Below are 19635 nucleotides of genomic sequence, written 5' to 3'. Positions count from 1 at the left end.
TATTTTACCGGCCATGGCCAGCGACCAGGCCATGGCCAAAAAAAATAAAAATGTATATTTTTAATAAAAATATTTTAATAAAAAAAATTATTAATAAAAAAAATATTTTACAAGCCATGGCCGGCGATCAGGCCATGGCAAAAAAAAAGAAAAAAATATATTTTTAATAAAAATATTTTAATAAAAAAATATTTTACCAGCCGTGGCCGGCGACAGGCCATGGCAAAAAAAAATAAAAATATATATTTTTAATAAAAATATTTTAATAAAAAATATTATTAATAAAAAAATTATTTTAACGGCCATGGCCGGCGACCAGGCCATGGCCCAAAAAAATAAAAATGTATATTTTTAATAAAAATATTTTAATAAAAAAAATATTTTACCGGCCATGGCCGGCATGGCCAAAAAAAATAAAAATATATATTTTTAATAAAAATATTTTAATAAAAAAATATTTTACCGGTCATGGCCGGCGACCAGGCCATGGCTAAAAAAATACTTTTAATAAAAATATTATTAATAAAAAAATATTTTACCGGTCATGGCCGGCGAGCAGGCTATGGCCAAGAAGGAGGAAAAGAAAAAAAGAAAAGAAAAAAAAAGAAAGAAATATTAAAATATTTAAAAATATTATTAATAAAAAGAAATTTTGTGGCGTTACCAAACGCATTTCTGTTCTTTTTCTATTCCAGGGATGAAATTTTGGGCCATTAACAAACGCCTTAAAATGCTCAGAATCAATTCCGGGCACAGAATCAAAAAGAATCATTTCTGAGCAGAATCTGTTCCCGGGCACAGAATCGTTGTCATGCGCAGCCTTACTTTTCCCGACATGTTGCCGAGCTTCTTCCATTCCAGAAACAACAGATCATTGATTATGTTTGGACATCTACTTCGCAGAGGCTCGGGTCATTCTTTCCTTTTGACTCTTCTTTCTTCGAATGGTATATTAGGCTTAAGTTTTGGAAGAGTTCCGGAAAAAGGCTAATATCGACAAGGCCCTTGAGTTTTGTACCTTTGATTGGAAATTGAACCTTAAGCTTTTAGGTGCTCTGATTTGTTTCTGGTCTCCGTCCGCCAATTGCTTTTTTCTCCGATTGGGTCCCATGTCGGTAACTCTTCTTGATGTTTATGCTATTTCTAGGTTAAATCCTTCAGGAGAGGACCCTAGCTTGTTTGACTCCTCTGCTTATCGGGATTTCCTCCAAAAAGGTGAACCTTCATATGCTTGTGTCTTGAGTGAATTCACTTATCGAACGGGTCCAATTGAGGAAGATGACCATGTTGCCTTTGTTCTTTACTGGCTATCCAAATCCCTCGTCTTTCATCCTTCGCTTCAGGTAGCAAAAGAATTGAGAGATCTGGCCTTTCATCTGTCAAAAGGTAAACCGATTGCTTTGGGATGCTTAGCTTTGGCTGCACTGTACCGAGGTTTGGGTTTCGTGTCTGCTTCTATGGGTGAAGCGACTTTAGGGGTCTTTTATGGTCCTTTCTAGATTAGTCAGGCTTGGATTCACCTGTGTTTTCCTTCTCTGTTTTCTGAGTCTAGAATCCCGCTTCCGCTGGCCAATAAGGCTGGACCTTATTTTCCAAAAAATGCCGGAGACCGTCTATTAAGCTTCCATTTGCTTCCCATTCTCGAAGGGACTGGTGCCTTCAAATATTACCTTTATTGGTTCTACCAGGTTTCCTTGAGTGATAGTGACTTTTTCCCGCTCTCTCGTCCAGATTTCCAGGATGTTTTTCATTTTTCTAGTTCTAAAGAGACCCAAAAATTTTGGATTCCTTCTGGTGGCTTCTGATTTGGCATTGAAGTTATCCCTCAAGGGAAAGTTGAAATCAGGGGTTGAGGTATACTCTCCCTAGTACTACGCTCGGCAGTTCGGGCTGACGCAGGGTATTCCGATTCTTGCCCCCTACTCAATGGACTTTCCTTTCAATGAAAAGTGCCTCTTTGGAGTGACCAAATATTCCGACCCTTTCATCTGTTGTCACCGAATTAACATGGAAGTAACAAAGAACCTCGTCGTAAAACCGTTTGTACTTGTCCCGAATGCTCTTGAAAGCTTCAAGAACTGGCGGAATAATTATCGGGATGCCCTATTTGCTACCGAAGTTGATAACATAATCGGAAAAGTTGTAGACAAGGGTTTTGTCCCCAAGGCTCCTGAAACCTCCTCATAACTGCAAGCTTCTCCTTCCCACAAGAAACCGAAAAGATCCCTCAGTCCTGGTATTTGCTCTCTTTCATTGTATTCTTTCTTTTAGAGAATCTCGCACGTATCTCACTGAATTTTTTGCACAGAAGATCCCGAGTGTAATGTCGCCTCTAGGACTAGAATTCGTGTAACCAGATCCGCCTCTAAAATGCCAAAAGCCCATGCTTTGCCTTCCCGCTCATCTTCCGCTCCTGACGTTATTGAAATCATAGAACTCGTTCTGGAAAATACTCATGCCGATATACTATCGTCACCTAAGCTCTCATCGGTTCCACATGATGTTCCTCTGGTGGTTCCTACTCCTTGTGCTTCAGAGCTAGAGTCTCCACTCGCCGTGGATGCTGACGATGTCGCCGTGGTGATGACATAATCGATGGATTAGAGCCTAGTCTCCTCCCGAGTGGGGCTGTTGAAGGTCTGACTTTGAGTATGCCCCCTGCTTTATCAACTCCTAATTCCCCTCGGGGTTCGGTTGAACTTTCTGCGTCTCCGCAAGGTGTAACGCCTGCTCAAGGTACGAAATCTAATCCTTCGACTGTGGTGCCGATGATCTCAGAGTAAGTATCGCCTTTTGTTGTATCGATAGGCCCTATTGTGGCATTATCTGGTCTTGTGGTACGTTTCACGTTGAGAGTAGACTTCCCTTATTTCTTTTCATAAATAATTTGTTCCATTACCTAATCGTCTATTGGTTTTAGCATTCTTGTCATCGACCCGTTTCTTTCGTAGCTGGATCAACTTTGGAACTTGATCCTAGTGGGGTCGCACTCCCGCTTCCTAAAGATGTTGCAAGTGCTCGAAAGGCGCTTCTTGAAGCTACGCCAACGCCTCTATTCACCCCTCTAGAGTGTAATGAAGACCTTTCGGGTCTTTCAGCTAAAGAAAAATGCCAGGAATTTCTCAAAATCTCAGAGGGTGGACTGACAACGATCATTTCGGATCCCCTCCTTGAGACAAGGGCTCAAGTCCTTCTTAACGATCTCTGTGAAGACCCCAACTGTGCTCAACTTCGTCTATTGCACACTCATTGTGAGTCGTACCTTCCTAAGCTTATTTTGGATATTGAGCTTGTCAAGAAGAATTGCAATCAGCTCCAGACTTTGGCTAGATCGGAACGGCAGTCCCGAGCATTTCTTGTCGATGTCGATAAGCAAAAGAAATCGGCTGACCATCTCTTCAAATCTTACCAAGCGATGATCAGTACTAAAGCTGGCTTGGCTAAGATTGTCTCTGATCTCGAAGCCAAACTGGTTTAAGCTCGTCGAGTGCTTTTGGCTCATCACATCGATATGACCAAAGCATGGCGCTTCCTTAATGTTGAGGTCAAGAAGGTATCCCAGCGTACTAAAGAAGCTCAGGACTATGTTACTGCCGTGGACAGCCAAAATATTGTCAAGCCTCATCTTCTTGCCGAAAACCTTTCTTTGGACAAAGAGTTTTCTTCCTTTCGATCTGTTATCGAAAAGATGTATTCCTCTTTGTGAATAATGGAACCGTGCTGATTTTCCTTGCTCTTTACCTGTCCCTTCTGCATGGTATTTACATTTATTTAGACGCTGGCACGCCTGTGGCTGGAAGCTTGCCCGTACTTTCAGTCTTTTAAATTATATCCATCAATGAGTGCTCTTGTACGGGAATACCCCTTTTCCGCTCCACGCGTCCCATGACATAAATGAACTGCCACGATTACTTATGTTCTTTTGGGACTTTACGTCTTTTCAGCTTCTCTATTTGGCGGTTTCTTCTTTCATTCCACCTTTATCTATATCCCAATCCGTCTTCTTTTGACTGTTCACTTTCGCTTATCATACTTCCGTGGTTGCTCGTTTCTCTGTTCACCCATGGTTCCTCGTACTAGAGCGTCGAACAGAAATCCCTATCACCCGAGCGCCTATACTGGTCGGCTCTTTTCTTTATGCCGTCTGGAAAAAAGAGGTGTCCTTTCTACACTTCTTGTAAACTCAGACAATGTTCCGCGGATGAAGATCGTGCCATACCACCTAAAACTTATAGTTGGCCCTTATTTTAAGGCTCTTCCTCCACCTGTAATCTTCAACAAATGTTTCCCTTGGTACTCCAGAGAGCACTTTCCATTTCAGTAGGGGGTTCTGATTGACCGGCAATGGCTTCCTACTGATAGAAGGTTTGATTCCTTGCCTGCCTTCGATCAAGTGTTTTTCACATGGTATAGCCGTCTTAAACCAATCATGAAACCCTTATGGAAGAAACTTCATATTCATCGAGCACTAGAACTCTGTTGCACTCATCTTTTCGTCAACCACGATATGATATCTAGCCTTTGTTGCTTTTGGTCACCTTCTAGTCATCGTTTCTTTCTCCCGGCTGGCCCTATGTCCGTCATTTTGATCAACGTTCATGATTTAACTGGTCTTGTGCCGTACGGTGATGAATCTCTCACTCTATATTCTTGTGAGGCTCGCATGTTTCATGGCCTGAATTTGTCGGATTTTCGTCCTAAAACTTTCGTGAGGCGTTTCATGTACAGTGGAGGTGATGTCACTATGGAAGAGCATGCCGCATTCCTTCTGTATTGGCTTTCTCGATATGTTTTTTGTGTTCCTTCGAATTTCATATCCAAGGAATTTGGTCTTTTGGCTGTCGCCTTGGCTTCTGAGAACGGTCAACCTTTCGACGAGATGATACTCGCCGCCCTATACAGGTCTATTACCGACTTTCAATCTTCACTCATGACTGAACATCCAGACCCTTTCTTTGGTCCCCTTTGGCTCCTTTAGGTTTGAATCAAATTATATTTTCTGACCCTTTTTAACGCATTCCCTGAAGTTCCCGAGCGGGTGGTATGAGGTGAACTCTCATCTTTATTTCCGTTCGTTTGGCGGAAAATATTCTCCTTTTGTAAAATATTTTCCCCGAAGTCATTTTCCTGGAAAATATTTTCCCGAAACATAATTTTCCGGTGTTCGGCGATCAATATGAAAAAGTTTCGGAAAATATTTTTCACCGGCGACCGGCGGCGGCGGCCGGCGGCGACCGGCGGCGGCGGGCGGCCAGCGACCGGCGGCCAACGGTGGTGACCGGCGATCAACTTCCTCTCCCACGGAAAATATTTTCCCTCCCATGGGCAATTTTGCCTTCAATTTGGGGGAAAATGATTTCCTCTTTGTGAAAAGAGGAAATCATTTTGCTCAAAACAATGAAGGATTTGGGGGTGGGGAAGGAAAATGTTTTCCACCGAAAAACGCGAAAAATATTTTTCAGAAAAATATTTTTCCACAAACGATCACAGCCTTAGCCTTAGTCCTGATAACTTTGGTATAACCATCATCTGTAAGCCACCGAGAAGTCGTTCTTCACATCTCTCTCCTTTCACTTTCTTCCTTAAGTACTTTCTGGCGACTAAGGAGGAGTCTCTAGATTTTTATCCTGCTCTTCATTCTGGCCTATACCCCATTTTCGATTGATTTTCCAAAACCTACCTCCGCGGATCTACCTCTGTTCTTTTCTAATGGCAGTAAATTTTGCCCTGGATTCGAGGTGTACCAACCTCAATACTGTGCTCGACAATTTGGAATGAGCCAAGGAATCCCCATGCCTTGTATGTATTCCATTGATTTTCCTTTTGCACTTCCAAAACGCCAACTTCCTCAAGCGGCATTCCGGTGTCAGGAAGTTGTCAAAGACGAGATGGTTTCTTGCTCCTGCTGCATTAGCTTTCGTATACATGCACAGGCTACCCTTTCTTTTGAAGATTGGTGGATTCTATACCGAGACGCCTTGTTCCCTGATGGTACCGATGCTATTCTCCTCCGCATGGTCGGGGCTTCGACTCCTCAACTTCATATACCAAGACACCTTGTTCCCTGATGGTACCGATGCTATTCTCCTCCGCATGGTCGGGGCTTCGACTCCTCAACTTCATAGTCTTTGCAGAACCTGTGATACTGGTCATCCATCTTCTATTTGTAAGCCAGTTCTCTTTCAATGTTATTTAACTTTTGGAACTGAAGGCTTGTCCTAATGGTATTTTCTCAGGCACCTCTTCGCATCGTGCGGAGTCTTCCTGATCCAAATCTGCTCGCAGTAGGAGTAGGGACGCCGCTTCTCAGGATGATGGTTTGGCCTCCCCTTCTAATGCTAACATATTCATTATTTCCAATCGACCTCTGATGGGAGAATTGCTTATCTACTACCGAATTTGGATCCCGTGATAAGTTCTGTGCTTTGTTTTGCCTTCCAGCATGCTTATAGGGGTTTCTCTCTGTCCATCGACTCAATCCTTGAGGTGTACCGAGACAACTATATCAAACTAGCCTCTACCAAAGTGTTCGAAACTGAATACCGATGGAAGAAAATGGAAATGGTAGATGCCAAAGAAGATTTCTGAGTCATGTTAGATCAGCTGACCATTAATCAACAAGAAAATCGAAGGCTCCTTGGTCAAATTAGTCTCACTGATCCACTTTATACCGACAATCTTCAACGAATTAGGCTCAACGAAGCATCTACGGTCCTAACCACTCAACTCGTACATCGCGACAAGACATTTTGATGGCTCTTATCCGCGAGTGCAAGCGACTCTACTAAAAAATTCAAGCCCAAGCTACACGAAAAATGAAACTTCGTGCTGAAAATAGGACCTTAAAGTTGAGATTGCATACTTTCGTTTTAGCATTACGGCAGCAATTCAGTCTTCCGTCACCTTAACTAAACCTTCCTCAATTTCCTTTTAGGCTTGTAAATGGGGGTAAGTACATGCGCAAGTGCCATAACTTTTGTACGGAGGACTTGAGTGCCATAATTTTCAAAAAAAAGATCACTTAAGTGCCACTTACGAGCTGGTCGTGAGGACCGAAACCGCGGCTTTTCCGGCCGAACATGACCTTCCGGTGAGGGAGCACACCAGCTTGAAGAGGGTGTCGGTGAATCATTCCATGACCTCCGTTCTGTTCGAATTTCGTTTAGCTCGTGTGAGGTAAAATACTTCGTAGTCACACATTTATCGAGCCGATTTGTGTGACTACGAAGCATTTTTACCTTCGTCAACGGTGGCTAAACGGAAATTTCGAGACGAACGGAGGCCATGTAATGATTCACCGACACCCCTCTTCAAGCCGGTGATGCTCGCGCCGCGGAAGGTCACCAACCCCGCTAACAAGCTAGTTGTGAGGGCCTGAATCGCGGCTTTCCTGGTCGAACGATGACCGCTCGCTAGGCGAGCACCACCAACTTGAAGAGGGGTGTCGGTGAATCATTCCATGACCTCCGCTTCGTCTCGAAATTTCCGTTTTAGCTTCCGTTGACGAAGGTAAAAATGTTTCGTAGTCACACAAATCGGTTCGATAAATTGCGTGACTACGAAGCATTTTTACCTTCGTCAACGGAGGCTAAAACGGAAATTTCGAGATGAACGGAGGCCATGGAATGATTCACCGACACCCCCTCTTCAAGCTGATGGTGCTCGCCTCGCCGGAAGGTCACCGTTCGGCCGGAAAAGCCGTGGTTTTGGGCCCTCACGATCAGCTCATAAGTGGCACTTAAGTGAGCCAAAAAAAAGTTATAACACTTAAGTGTCATCCGTACAAAAATTATGGCACTTGCGCTGTACTTACCCCATTGTAAATGTGTATCCCCCCTTTCATATGAAATTTCCGTTTCCTCTCTGTTTCTCTTTGGGATTATACCGTCACGGGCCCTAACCGATAATTCGGCTGCCATCAAGTTAATCAATTACCCAGGTACCTCACCCGAAAAAAGAGCTCTAAATGGCTTCTTTGTATGTTATTCTTTCTGTCAATGAAAGTGACCCATTAACTTATCCATTAAAATTATATCATGGCGACTGTACAATCCCCAATCAACATCTTTATGCCACATAAGGGGAAATATACGCTATATCCTCTCCATTAATGAGTCCCCAGTCTTTTCGAATCGGATTGAGTCAAAAGCTGATAACCCGCGGCCTTTCGAGTTCCTATTCGAGTTCCAAGGTAATGATGGCCTGCGAGATTTTTTATTATTATCTCCTCAACCGCTTATCTTCCCTCGCTACTTTCTGCCGAGAGTATCACTCCTCCCACATCGTGTAAGCAAAGATGTACTCTCCACTTTCCACGTCTCCTGATTTATCGTTCCCACGATCTGTAGTGTGTTGAACCGTCTCTTGCCACGGTTATAAATAGACAGTCTCTTTCAGCCTTTTTCATATTCAAATCTTTCCTTGTCTTTTTCCATCATGAACTCATCTCCTACTTCTCAAGTCGTTCGCATTTTTTCTGTGGAAGAGATAGGAGAATGGAAGCAACTTCTTGAGTTGCTTTATGCTGGGTTTCCTTCTCTTGCACGTGACTCGGAAAAAGAGAGCTATGAAAAGACTTCTTCCCGAGATGGACGTTGCACCTATCACCGGTTCTGAGCTCCACCGTCAGTATGAGCTTTTCTCCCTCCTATTCCTTGAGGGTTTGGAGGCTTACAAGTTGAACCTGGCTAAGATTGAAGAAGAGACGATTCTTCGCGAGAAGGCCATCGGTCTCGAAGACCGTGCTGCTTTTGTTTCCTCTGTGGTAGAATGGCATCGCAAGGTGATGGCTTTGGCTGAAAAGCGGCTCACTCGGGTTCAACGAGAACAGGCTCATCTAGGAGCAAGGCTTTCCAAGCTAGAGGAGCGTACAGGTGTCACCATTTCCCTCGGGACTCTGAGCAAATGCGGGGTCTTATCGAGCGGCTGGCAGATATCGGGTTTGAAGTCGCTACCTTTTGCAATTTCAATGTTTATCTACAAGGTCTCTTGTCTTCACAGGAAGCCAGACTGGAAAGCCTAGAGAAAAAGCGTGACCGCACCTTTGACATGGCGTGCGAGATGTTCCCAGCTGCTGCTCAAGGTGAACAGGAGAACTCACACATGGATGGCCACCTCAAGGACTTTATGATGGCCATCCGGAGGCAGCTTGATTTTATCCCGATAGTGACTGTGTAGGATTGTGTTGCCATTTCCTTGTTGATAGTAGTTCTTTTCTTTGCTGAAAGATGTACGCATCTTGTTAATAATGGAATTCAGGGTTTGGTTAATGATATGGAACTGGTCTCAGTATTTTTTGTTCTGTTTTCTTTTGAGTCTCTCATCTCCCACATTGTCGGGTAGAAAACCTTCAAGTATTTGCCGTTAACTGAGCGTGGGAATTCTTTCCCATCGATTTTCATCAAACGGTAGGCATTTTCGCTTAACACATTGGTTACCTGGTATGGGCCCTCCCAAATAGGAGACCACTTCCCGAAGGCTTCGACATGTGTGTCACGTGGGAGAACAGCTCTCCATACTAAGTCTCCGATGGCAAACTGCTTAGCTCTCACGTGTTTATTATAGGCTCGCACAACTCTTTTCTTTTGCGCAATCATGTGGTCCAATGCAGCGGACCTTACTTCATCCAACTCATCTAACTATAGATACATTGCTTCCCGATATTCCTCGGATAGAACATCATTTTGGAGTCTAACTCTCAAGGATTGCACTGTAATTTCCAACGGCAAGACTGTTTCTTGACTGTAAGTCAGCATATACGGGCTTGTTCCAGTCCATGATCTTTTTGATGTTCGGTATGCCCAAAGTACGGTAGACAGTGTCTGATCCCATTCCCTTGGGTTCTTTTCAAGATATTTTTTTAATCAAGTTAATTATAACCTTGTTTGTAGCCTCGACTTAACCATTAGCATATGCATAATAAGGCAAGGAATGCAACATCTTGATCCCTCGGGAAGCAGCAAAACCTGATATTTCCGCTCCAGTAAAAACAGTTCCTTGATCTATCATGATAGTTTCTGGTATACCAAAACGATGTATTATATGCTCCTCTATAAACTCTCTAACCGTCTTTTGGGTTATGGCCTTATATGGTACCGCTTCAACCCACTTCGTAAAGTAGTCAATAGCAACAAATATATATGAGTGCTTCCTGGCTAATGATGGATATATTTTGCCAATTATATCCATTGCCCATCCTCTCAATGGCCATGGCTGTACAATAGGCTTTAATAGTGCTGTGGGGATGTGCTGAACTAGATCGTGTACCTGGCATGATCTACATCCCTTTGCATAATCTATACAATCTTGCGTCAATGAAAGCCAAAAGTACCCATGCCTTCTTAATAACCATTTTATTTTGATATTCGCTTGATGGGCTCCACATATGCCCTCGTGGACTTCAGCCATTGCTAAGATTGCATCGTTACTGTCCAAACACCTTAACAACAATCCGTCCGTAGTATGTCGGTACAGCTCCTCTCCAAGTAGCACATATTTTAATGTTTGCCGCCTCAATTTCCTGTCCCGCGATTGAGGTTCCTTCAAGTATTGAACAATGGGAGTCTACCAATCAGTATCATTCTCTTTTGGCTTAGCTCCTACCACTAGTGTTCGTTCCGATATAGGCGGTAACCGCTTTATATCAGTAATTATAGCCTGAGCTAGTTCTTTGGTAACACGATAACCAGATGCCAGTTGTGCTAACTCATTAGCCTCCATATTCTGATATCGTGCTATGTGGACTAACTCCGAATCAGGGAATTTGGCTAATAATTATTTGGCCCTGGTGTAAAGTTCATAGATGTTCTCGTTAAGATATTGATATTCTCCTTTAATTGTCTTATTATAAGCTGAGAATCTCCCATTATTTTGACTGATCGGACAGTCATGTCAGCCAATATGTACAAACCAACAATCAAAGCCTCATATTAAGCCTGATTATTAGAACACTTGAAGTCCAATTTCATTTGCACTTTCGTCTTCTGTCCTTTCAAGGATACTATCAAAACTCCGACCCCTGATGAAGTAGACGTACTTGATCCATCGAAATATAACATCCATGGAACCGATTGTGCGTAATTTGCGGCCTCATATTCGCTGATCCGGACACCTGGGTATTCAGTGATAAAATCTGCAACTACTTGTCCATTTACCGCTCTAATCGGCACATATGCTAAGTCCATTTAAGACAAGGCGAGTGACCATTTTGCTAAACGACCTCTCACTATTGGCCTTGTAAGTATATATTTTATGACATCGGTTTTACATATCACATGAACAGTTGCTGGCAGAAGATAATGCCGTAATTTAGCGCATGCGAAATATAATGATAAACCGATCTTTTCAATAGCGGTATACCTCTTCTCAGTTTCGTTCAGCATTCTACTAAGATAATATATCACCTGCTCCTTGCTTTTGTCATTTTCTTGTGCCAGCATGCTCCCGATAGTTGTATCGGTGGCTAATACATAGAGTTTCAATGGCCGACCTGATCTTGGTGGCATCAAAATTGGAGGGCTTGTTAAATATTTTTTAATCCTCTTGAAGGCAAGTTACTGCTCTTCTTTCCATATAAACTCCTCTTGGTTCTTCGATTTCAACAAAGGAGAAAATACTTTTATCTTGCCAAATAGATTAGCAATAAACCGTCTAAGAAAATTTATCTTTCCTAGGATCATCTGCAACTGTTTCTTACTAGATGGAGGTGATAACTCTACAATTGCTTTTACTTTATTTCTATCCACCCCTATACCTCTGTTTTTTACTAGAAAACCTAAGAAATTTCCAACTCTTATGCCGAAGGCACATTTAAGAGGGTTCATTTTCAGTTGATATTTCTCTATTCTAATAAATGACTGTACAAGATAGTCAATATGACTTACCTCTGTTGATTTGACTATGATGTCATCAATATAGACCTCCATGAAATCTCCAATCATGTCATGAAAAATTGAATTCATGGCCCTCTGATACGTAACTCGAGCATTCTTCAAACCGAAAGGCATCACCTTCCATGCGAATGTTCCTATCGTACTTAGGCATCTGAAAGCTATTTTAGGTGTCACGCCTCGAACCCCATCGAGCACGCGACACACTCTTCCTATCGAATAATGCGACATCCCAGGTTATCGCCAACCCAAATAAACTTATCAGAGATTTTAAACAGTCAGCGAAAGCCACAAATACCCGGACAAACAACTAGGGTTAAAAGGGAGAATAAACATATCCATTACTTAACCAACTTTATACAACATCCAACATATACAATCCATCTCCTATACATGCACACCGAACTATCAACTACACACCACCGATGTCAAAAAGATCGATAACCTGGGTACCCTATCTGCCAAAAATGGGACACCTCAAAAGACCTAAGCTCAACCCCTACACTAGCCCCTATGCTAGCCTTTGCGCCCTCTGGATGGCGTCCATTCAGAATCTGACTCCTCAGGACCCGAATCTGAATCCCCCTGAACTGTCTGCTCCTCTGAGGACTCCGACTCGGCCTCGATCTCAATCGGGTGGTCTATATCACCCGACTCCGCTGGAACTTTGACCCGTTCATCCTCCTCTGGCTCCTCGCCCGACTCATCCTCTGGCACAAACTTGGGATCATACTCTGGCTCATACTCCGGCTCGTACTCGGGTGCGTCCTCTGGTTCATCTTCAGGCTCACCTTCAGGCTCTACCTCTGGGGCCTCTTCAAGTTCTGCTTCAGGGTCTTCTTCTTCTTTTGGTATCACCTCGAGATCCACATCCATGGGATCATACCCCGCTTGGGATTCTTTCGGCTTTGGTTCATGCTCGGCCCCTGAGGGCTCAGGTGCCGCGGGCGCAGGCTAGAGTCCGGACTGCGCTAGACTAGTCTCCAAACTAGTCATCTCGCCGTCGGGAGGGGGTATGGCTGAAGGATTCCAATCCCCAACTCCATCAAAGGGGACATCGAAGCCACGGACGGGGCCAAATTCATCTACCCCATCTCTGAACATCCAGGCGGTGTATGTGTGGGCCTGCTAGAGGGGTAGTCCTATATCTACCCAAATTACTGTAGTATGTTTCACCCAGGTCATGTTGTCATCTATAGGGTATTCTACAACATCGTGATCGGTGTGCATAGGAATCCCAAAACGCTGCGGCGGCGGTGGCGGAAGATTCATGGCTTAGGCCGGGGTTCTGAAATTGTTGGTTGAAATAACCGTGAGATCACATCTCAATAAGTACACCCCCTAAACCCCACCTGGGCTATGACATACCTCCAGACAATCACAAACTCAATCACACTCAGCCATCACATAACATGCACACAATTTACACTTACCTGGGCCTTTCCTGCGTGCAACCTGCACGTTAGTCACAATAGCACAATTTCCAATCACATGCACTATCTAATTACATTTCACGCATTCGTTCCTGCCTTATCACATTCTTTTCACCCAATTCGCCAGTGACCCGCGTAATGGTACAGCCTCAGGTTCACTGCGACTATCTCATATTTTCTAATCGATTCGCCAGTGACCCGCGTAATAGTACCACCTCAGGTTCACTGTGACTAACTCATAATAACAACACTTCGTGGCCCGCGTAATGGTACCGCCTCAGGCCGTGTATCTTGCCCGCGTAATAGTACCGCCTCAGGTTGGCCATCCTCCGATAATACTAGGCATCGTCCCGCGTAATGGTACCGCCTCAGGACGGATCAATTCCCCGCGTAATGGTACCGCCTTAGGGATTTTTATCACTACGCATACAGCACCACCACATAATTTTTCACTCGTTCACTTGCTCGACACCAACATGCCAATATATTAGCCAATCACACTTGGCTCGTGCACGCACCAAACCACACACATTTCTCATGCTCAATCAACACTCGATCGTGGCCAATTACCAATTAAATCAATTCAGCCCATACGCGCACATAATAGCCCACATTTAAATCACTCAGCTCATGATTCAACAAACATACAAGGCCACCAACGGGCCCACAATCACAGCCAATATCATGAGCATAAATTCGGCATTTCTAAACTCATTTCAAGTCACAACAAGCATCACAATCCAGTCACCATACAACGCACCAAACCGACACCATTTGCCCTTAAATCGAACCATATGCTCGTCAATACGAGTCCCAATTTCCAGCATTCAATTCGGCGTTAATTCAGTCCCGAAACATCACCAATTCAGCCTCAAATCAGCCCATATCAATCTCTAATTCAGTCCACTAATTTAACCTCTAAACAGCCCATAATCTAACTAAATCCGACCATAATTACGTCTATCGATACCCGACACCCTAAATAGGGTTTAGAGGGCAACTTACACGGACTCTAGGCTAGCTCGGCTAGAGTGAAATGGGGCGGCAGACCGGTGGCCTCTCGGTGGCGTGCGGTGGCGGCGAGCGGCTCGGCGGCGGCGACGGCGGTTGCACGACGGCTTGGGCGGGTGGCGGCTGATCTGTCTCGACTGGGCTGGGCCGAGTGATGGCTGGTGGTGGTTCGGTGAGGCGTAACGAGAGAGAGAGAGAGGGATGGTGAGGTGAGTGGTCGTGGCGAGCGGCTCCAGCGGCGGCCAGCTCCGCCAAAGGCGCCGGCTTGCTCGGCCGGCTGCTCACGGCCACGGAAAGGAGAGAGAGAGAGAGAGAGAGAGAGAGAGATGGCGACGAGAGGGTGGCGAGGCACGGCTCGGTGACCGGACGGGTGGTGACGGCGGACGGTGGTCGGCATGGCAGCAGTACGGCCAAGGGGGAGGAAGCGATCGGTCGGTGGGGGGGTTGCCGAGAGAGAGAGGGAGAGAGTGAGGAGAGAGAGAAAGAGTTTGGACTAAATAGTCCAAGGCCAATTATTGGTGTGCCAATTGACCATCATGCCCTCCTCTCTAAAATCAAATCAATGGTCAAGATTCGATTTTATCCTAAGATCGACGGTCCGGATCAAATCTTTTCCAAAATATCCAAGGGTAATTTGGGGATTTCACAAAAAGTCCAAGGGCAAAATTGTCCAAAATTTTCTATTTCTAAAGCTAGGGCGAAATGACCAAAATGCCCTTCCCCAAATACACTTGGCCTTAACAAACCTCTAGGGGCAAAACGGTTATTTTCCATTTCTCGCCGAAATTCAATTTTTCTGAAGAATTCGGATAATTCTAAGGTTGATCAAGCTAGTAGCAACGTCGTCCAAATGATCTGTCGTGACTTTCTAAATTTTCGATGCCCAACTTGGTCTCTAATTAATGACCAAGTTCTAAATAATGTAACTTGCCCATATCTCATAGTAACGGGTGGCTTTTGGGGAATTTCGCATTATTGACCCGTGGCCGATACTAAATCAAGCCACGTTTAAGTTCACTTGGGTCGTGACAACCTCAGTTGTCACTTAATCGCGAGGATCAATCGCTAGTTCCGACGGGCACGATCGCTTAGTATAGGTTTAAGGTCATTCGTCAATTCATTTCGTGGTCAAGCGGAATCACCCGCGATCCACTCGTATGACAATGGCGAACTGATCCCTAACTATCCTTGGATCGGCCTACATTGGCTCAAAATGTCATATCAACAATTTTCATGGTCGAAGGTCAGTTCACGATCGAGTTCTTTGGTTGCGCGAATTTAAATCCCTAATTAGCCTTTCCCTAACGGTTAGTAGTCCCGAAGTGATCAATTCCGGGCGAGATCTAACTACAAGCACGTCCATAAACTATTCATTTCATAAATCCCAAGTGGGTCGGATTTCATAATGTCACATTAGGCACGTCTTGTTTCGCAATAAAATCTAATTATATCCCGAATGACCGTCCATTAAGGATATCTTTTCATTACAAGCTGCAGAATCAACCAACATGTCAGCAAAGGGCATCTGATATTCGTCCTTTGGTGTTGCCGCATTAAGATTCCTGAAGTCTATGCAGACTCTCAGCTTCCCATTTTTCTTCTTTACTGGAACAATGTTTGAAAGCCATTCCACATACCAAGCGATCTCTATGAAACCAGGTTTCAAGAGTCGTTCAATCTCTTCTTTGATTTTCAAATTGATTTCGAGGGCGAACCTTCTGGGAGTTTGTTTATGTGGCTTCCATCCCTGTTTGATGGGGAGGCGATGTTCAACTATTTCCCTGCTTAAACCTAGCATCTCGCGATAATCCCACGCAAAATAGTTTCTATGTCTTCACTTAACGTCAATCAAATCGCTCTTTATTCCTTCATCGAGTAGTTTGCTTACAAATATGGGACGTTTCACATCACCATCACCTATATCGATTTCTGTCAAAGGATCCGATTCTATGGACTTACTCTCCTTTTTTATTGGAGATTCCTCAAAGTCTTCAATACAATTGGCAAATCCTGAGGACTTTTCAGTCTCCTCCTCTAGGTAGCTGGAATATCGTTCATTTAGCTCTTGTAATAAGGCGTTTTGTTCCATCAAAAATGTTACATTCCCGACCGGCCAGCTCTTTTCTTTTAGGGACCCATTCAAATCCCTAATTTGTGAAACGGCCGAGGGCAATTTTATCAGTATCTAGTTGAGGCGGTTCTATTATCGGTGTGTCACACTCTTCACACGACCTTATGCGCACTAAATCCATCCATGTCATACTAGCCTCATGATTGGCTCTTACGTATTCCACCATAGTCCCATTCCAAAGGGCCAACATTTGGTGAAGTGAAGACGGTACACACTGAGTATTATGAATCCAGTCTCGACCTAGGAGCAAGTTGTAGGATACGTCCGCATCTATTATGAAAAAAGTGGTTTTAGAAGTGCGTAAATAGATCGTCAGGTCCACGATCATTGCCCCCTTAGCATCACTTACGTCATCGGTGAAGTCGGACAATGTAACATTAATCAAGACCATTTCCTGCTCCCGTCTGCCAAGCTTCCTATAATACTTAAGCGGCATCAAATTCAATGTTGCTCCGGCATCCACGAAAATTCTATTCACTGGTCGCCCATCGATCTTTCCAACAACCATAAGAGCCCTCAAATGTTTCACTCTAGAAGCTGGTAGCTTTTCGAACTCTACCCTCTCCTCATCAGTAAACTGGAACTCAGCTTTCACAGTTTCCATGACCTCAAACGCTTCTTCTTCTTCCGTGGGAGTTACTCTCAACACCAATGCCCGAAACTCCGATGGCAGCCTTACTTGTACCATATTCGAGCTTGCCGAAGAAATTGACCTAGCTTGACCCCTATCAAACTTTGCTTTTGTCTTGATTGATTCCTTCCTCTTTTCAGCCTTTCCTGGATTAGCACCGGGTTTTGATTGCTTTTTTTCGGTATCCCATTGTTCCTTAATAGCATCTGAGGTTTCCCCTCTTTCTCTTACCTACACCAACTTCCTTGATCTTGGGAAGCACGAGTGCTTTGGTTGCCCCAGGGCATTAACTTGTTGCTACAATTCCTGCTACTTTTTCTTCCTTTGCTTCCTCCTCTTTTGGGTCCTTGACATATATCTTTGCCCAGACCTGTGCAGTGGCTGTTAGATAATTGATATCTCCCTTCCAACAAACCATTGCTCCTTTGGAGGATCATGTGGGATCTTCAAAGTTCTGGTGTGCACCCGGCTTGGTACCGATGAAGGTGGGATCTTCAAAGTTCTCGCTCGAAATCTGGGTCCCATCCTGTAGGGGTAATATCGGTAGGGGCCTTTCCATTCGATTCAAGTGCTGAATCTCTAACATAATAGTCGCATTTCCCACTTGGTTCACCCAACGTTGAAACTTTCGAGTGTCCCTCTTCGTATAACTACTTGAATAGCACCTAATTTGCTCGCTTCCTTATCGGGGTCTTGGGCCTTTTTGAAGATGAAGCATGGACAAACCTGCTGCTGGGAAGATTTCTTCTTCCCGCGTAATAAACTTTCTTGTCATCCGGTCGTTGAGCGCGTGAAGGAGCCACGTGGTAAGTTTGTATGTCTCCGGGGTTCTTGTAGTACCGGTAGTCATGGGCCCTCCTACAAAACCCTTCTGGAAATTGATCCGTTGTTCAGTTTCGACATTCAATAGTTATCCGACCACCTTCATTCTCATTGGAGATATACATTTGATGTACCTCCCGATAGCATCTCCTACACAAGGTACTCGATCTGGTTGGCCTCTTGATGGTTGCTGACATCATCCCAACCATCTGCGGGAAAGGATCAGTATCGATTTCCATATTCTTATCCCCTTCATTCGCAAACTTTATCTTGCTCTGCCGGATCGCCTCTTGTACGGCTTTCCTAAAGACATTGCAATAATTGGTACTATGGCTCCACGAATGATGCCATTTGCAATACCTTTTGTTTGCTGTCTCCTCTCGGCTCGGGATAGTTTGTCCTTCGGTCAGTTTTATCACGCCATCCCGAACCAAAAGATCGAAAATCTCATCCAACTTGGTGACATCAAATGAATATCTCTGGGTATCCTTTGCTTTTATCATGATTGACTCTTTTGCTTTCACGGGTTTTAAGGCCTGGCATACATAAGGTTTATCCATAGTCATCTTTGCTACCGCAATCTCCGTGGCCTCTTCCTGATCATCTTCTTCTTGTGAATCTTCAGGAGACTCATAGGCAGCAATATTCTGTCTGTAATCCTTGTAAGGTTTCTTGTATTTCTCTTTCCACATATTTTCATACTAAGTAGCCGCGGCCGTCAAGGAAAATAAATCTGAAAATTTTTGGCAGGCATGGAGCTCCTTCAATGCAAATTGGAAGCCATTCTTGGCCATTTTTTATACTTCTTTTTCTAGCAGGAAAAACAAACATCGATTCCTCATCTTTTTAAACCGAGCAACATATTGATCCACCATCTCATTATTATATTATTTGACAGTAGCCAAATCCTGACAACGTCACCTTGGGAATTGGGCGATAGAATTGTGTATGGAATTTGCTCTCCATGTCTTCCCAGTTCTGAATCGAGTTGGTAGGCAATCCAGTATACCAAGTGAAAGCGGTTTTTGACAACGACAAGAAAAAAAGCCTCAACTTCATTCTCCCATCGTTGTTCACATCTCCATACTGGGCTGTGAATTTACTAATGTGTTCCACCGTAGATTGGTCATCCTCCCTAGTGAAAATAGTAAACTCATGAATTTTATATCCCCTTGGATATGGAATATTGTCTACCTAATCGGGATATAGCTTGCGGTACACAGGCCTCGGCACGCCTCCTTCCATACCCATATGTTGCATTACCAAACAAGTCGCTTGTTCAATCATACGCTGGTCTTTCTGAAAATCTTGTACCGGGAATCCCTGGTTAACCTGCGCTCTAGGGGGTGATGACTGTCGAGCCCCTGAGTCCCTGGGTGCCGACTGTGGCCTATTGGGTTGATATCTCGGAATTGGTACAAGAATTGTCCCAATATTAATAGGATGAGTCAAAGGAATGCCGTTACTTCCGGCTTGCCGAGTAAATTCCTAAATTGGCAGTTAAGGAATGAATCCCTGTGCATCTGTTCCTGCGGTTATAAGGTCAGTAGATACCCTAACAGTATTCGTATCAGTAACATTCTCGAGTGTGTGCCCAAGAGAACCCACAGATCCGGTCAAATTCAAACTGTCCCCCAGACCAGTCTGATTCTGATCTCCTACAGTATCAAACCTTTGTAGAATTCGAACCGGTTGTGTTAAACCTGAAGCACCAGTAAC

General features: G+C 44.1%; 1 pseudogene; it reads left to right on the top strand.

The window, feature by feature from the left end:
• LOC130136969 (pentatricopeptide repeat-containing protein At5g46460, mitochondrial-like) overlaps positions 1–19635 on the top strand; it is a 38931-nt pseudogene that overhangs the window by 3891 nt on the left and 15405 nt on the right.

Source organism: Syzygium oleosum, unplaced genomic scaffold (assembly GCF_021117445.2).
Source record: "Syzygium oleosum isolate NSW1041296 unplaced genomic scaffold, Sole_v2.1 Sole_v2.56, whole genome shotgun sequence".
NCBI lineage: Eukaryota > Viridiplantae > Streptophyta > Magnoliopsida > Myrtales > Myrtaceae > Syzygium > Syzygium oleosum.
The sequence above is the reverse complement of the archived record's forward strand: the minus strand, read 5'-3'. Positions and strand labels throughout refer to the sequence as shown.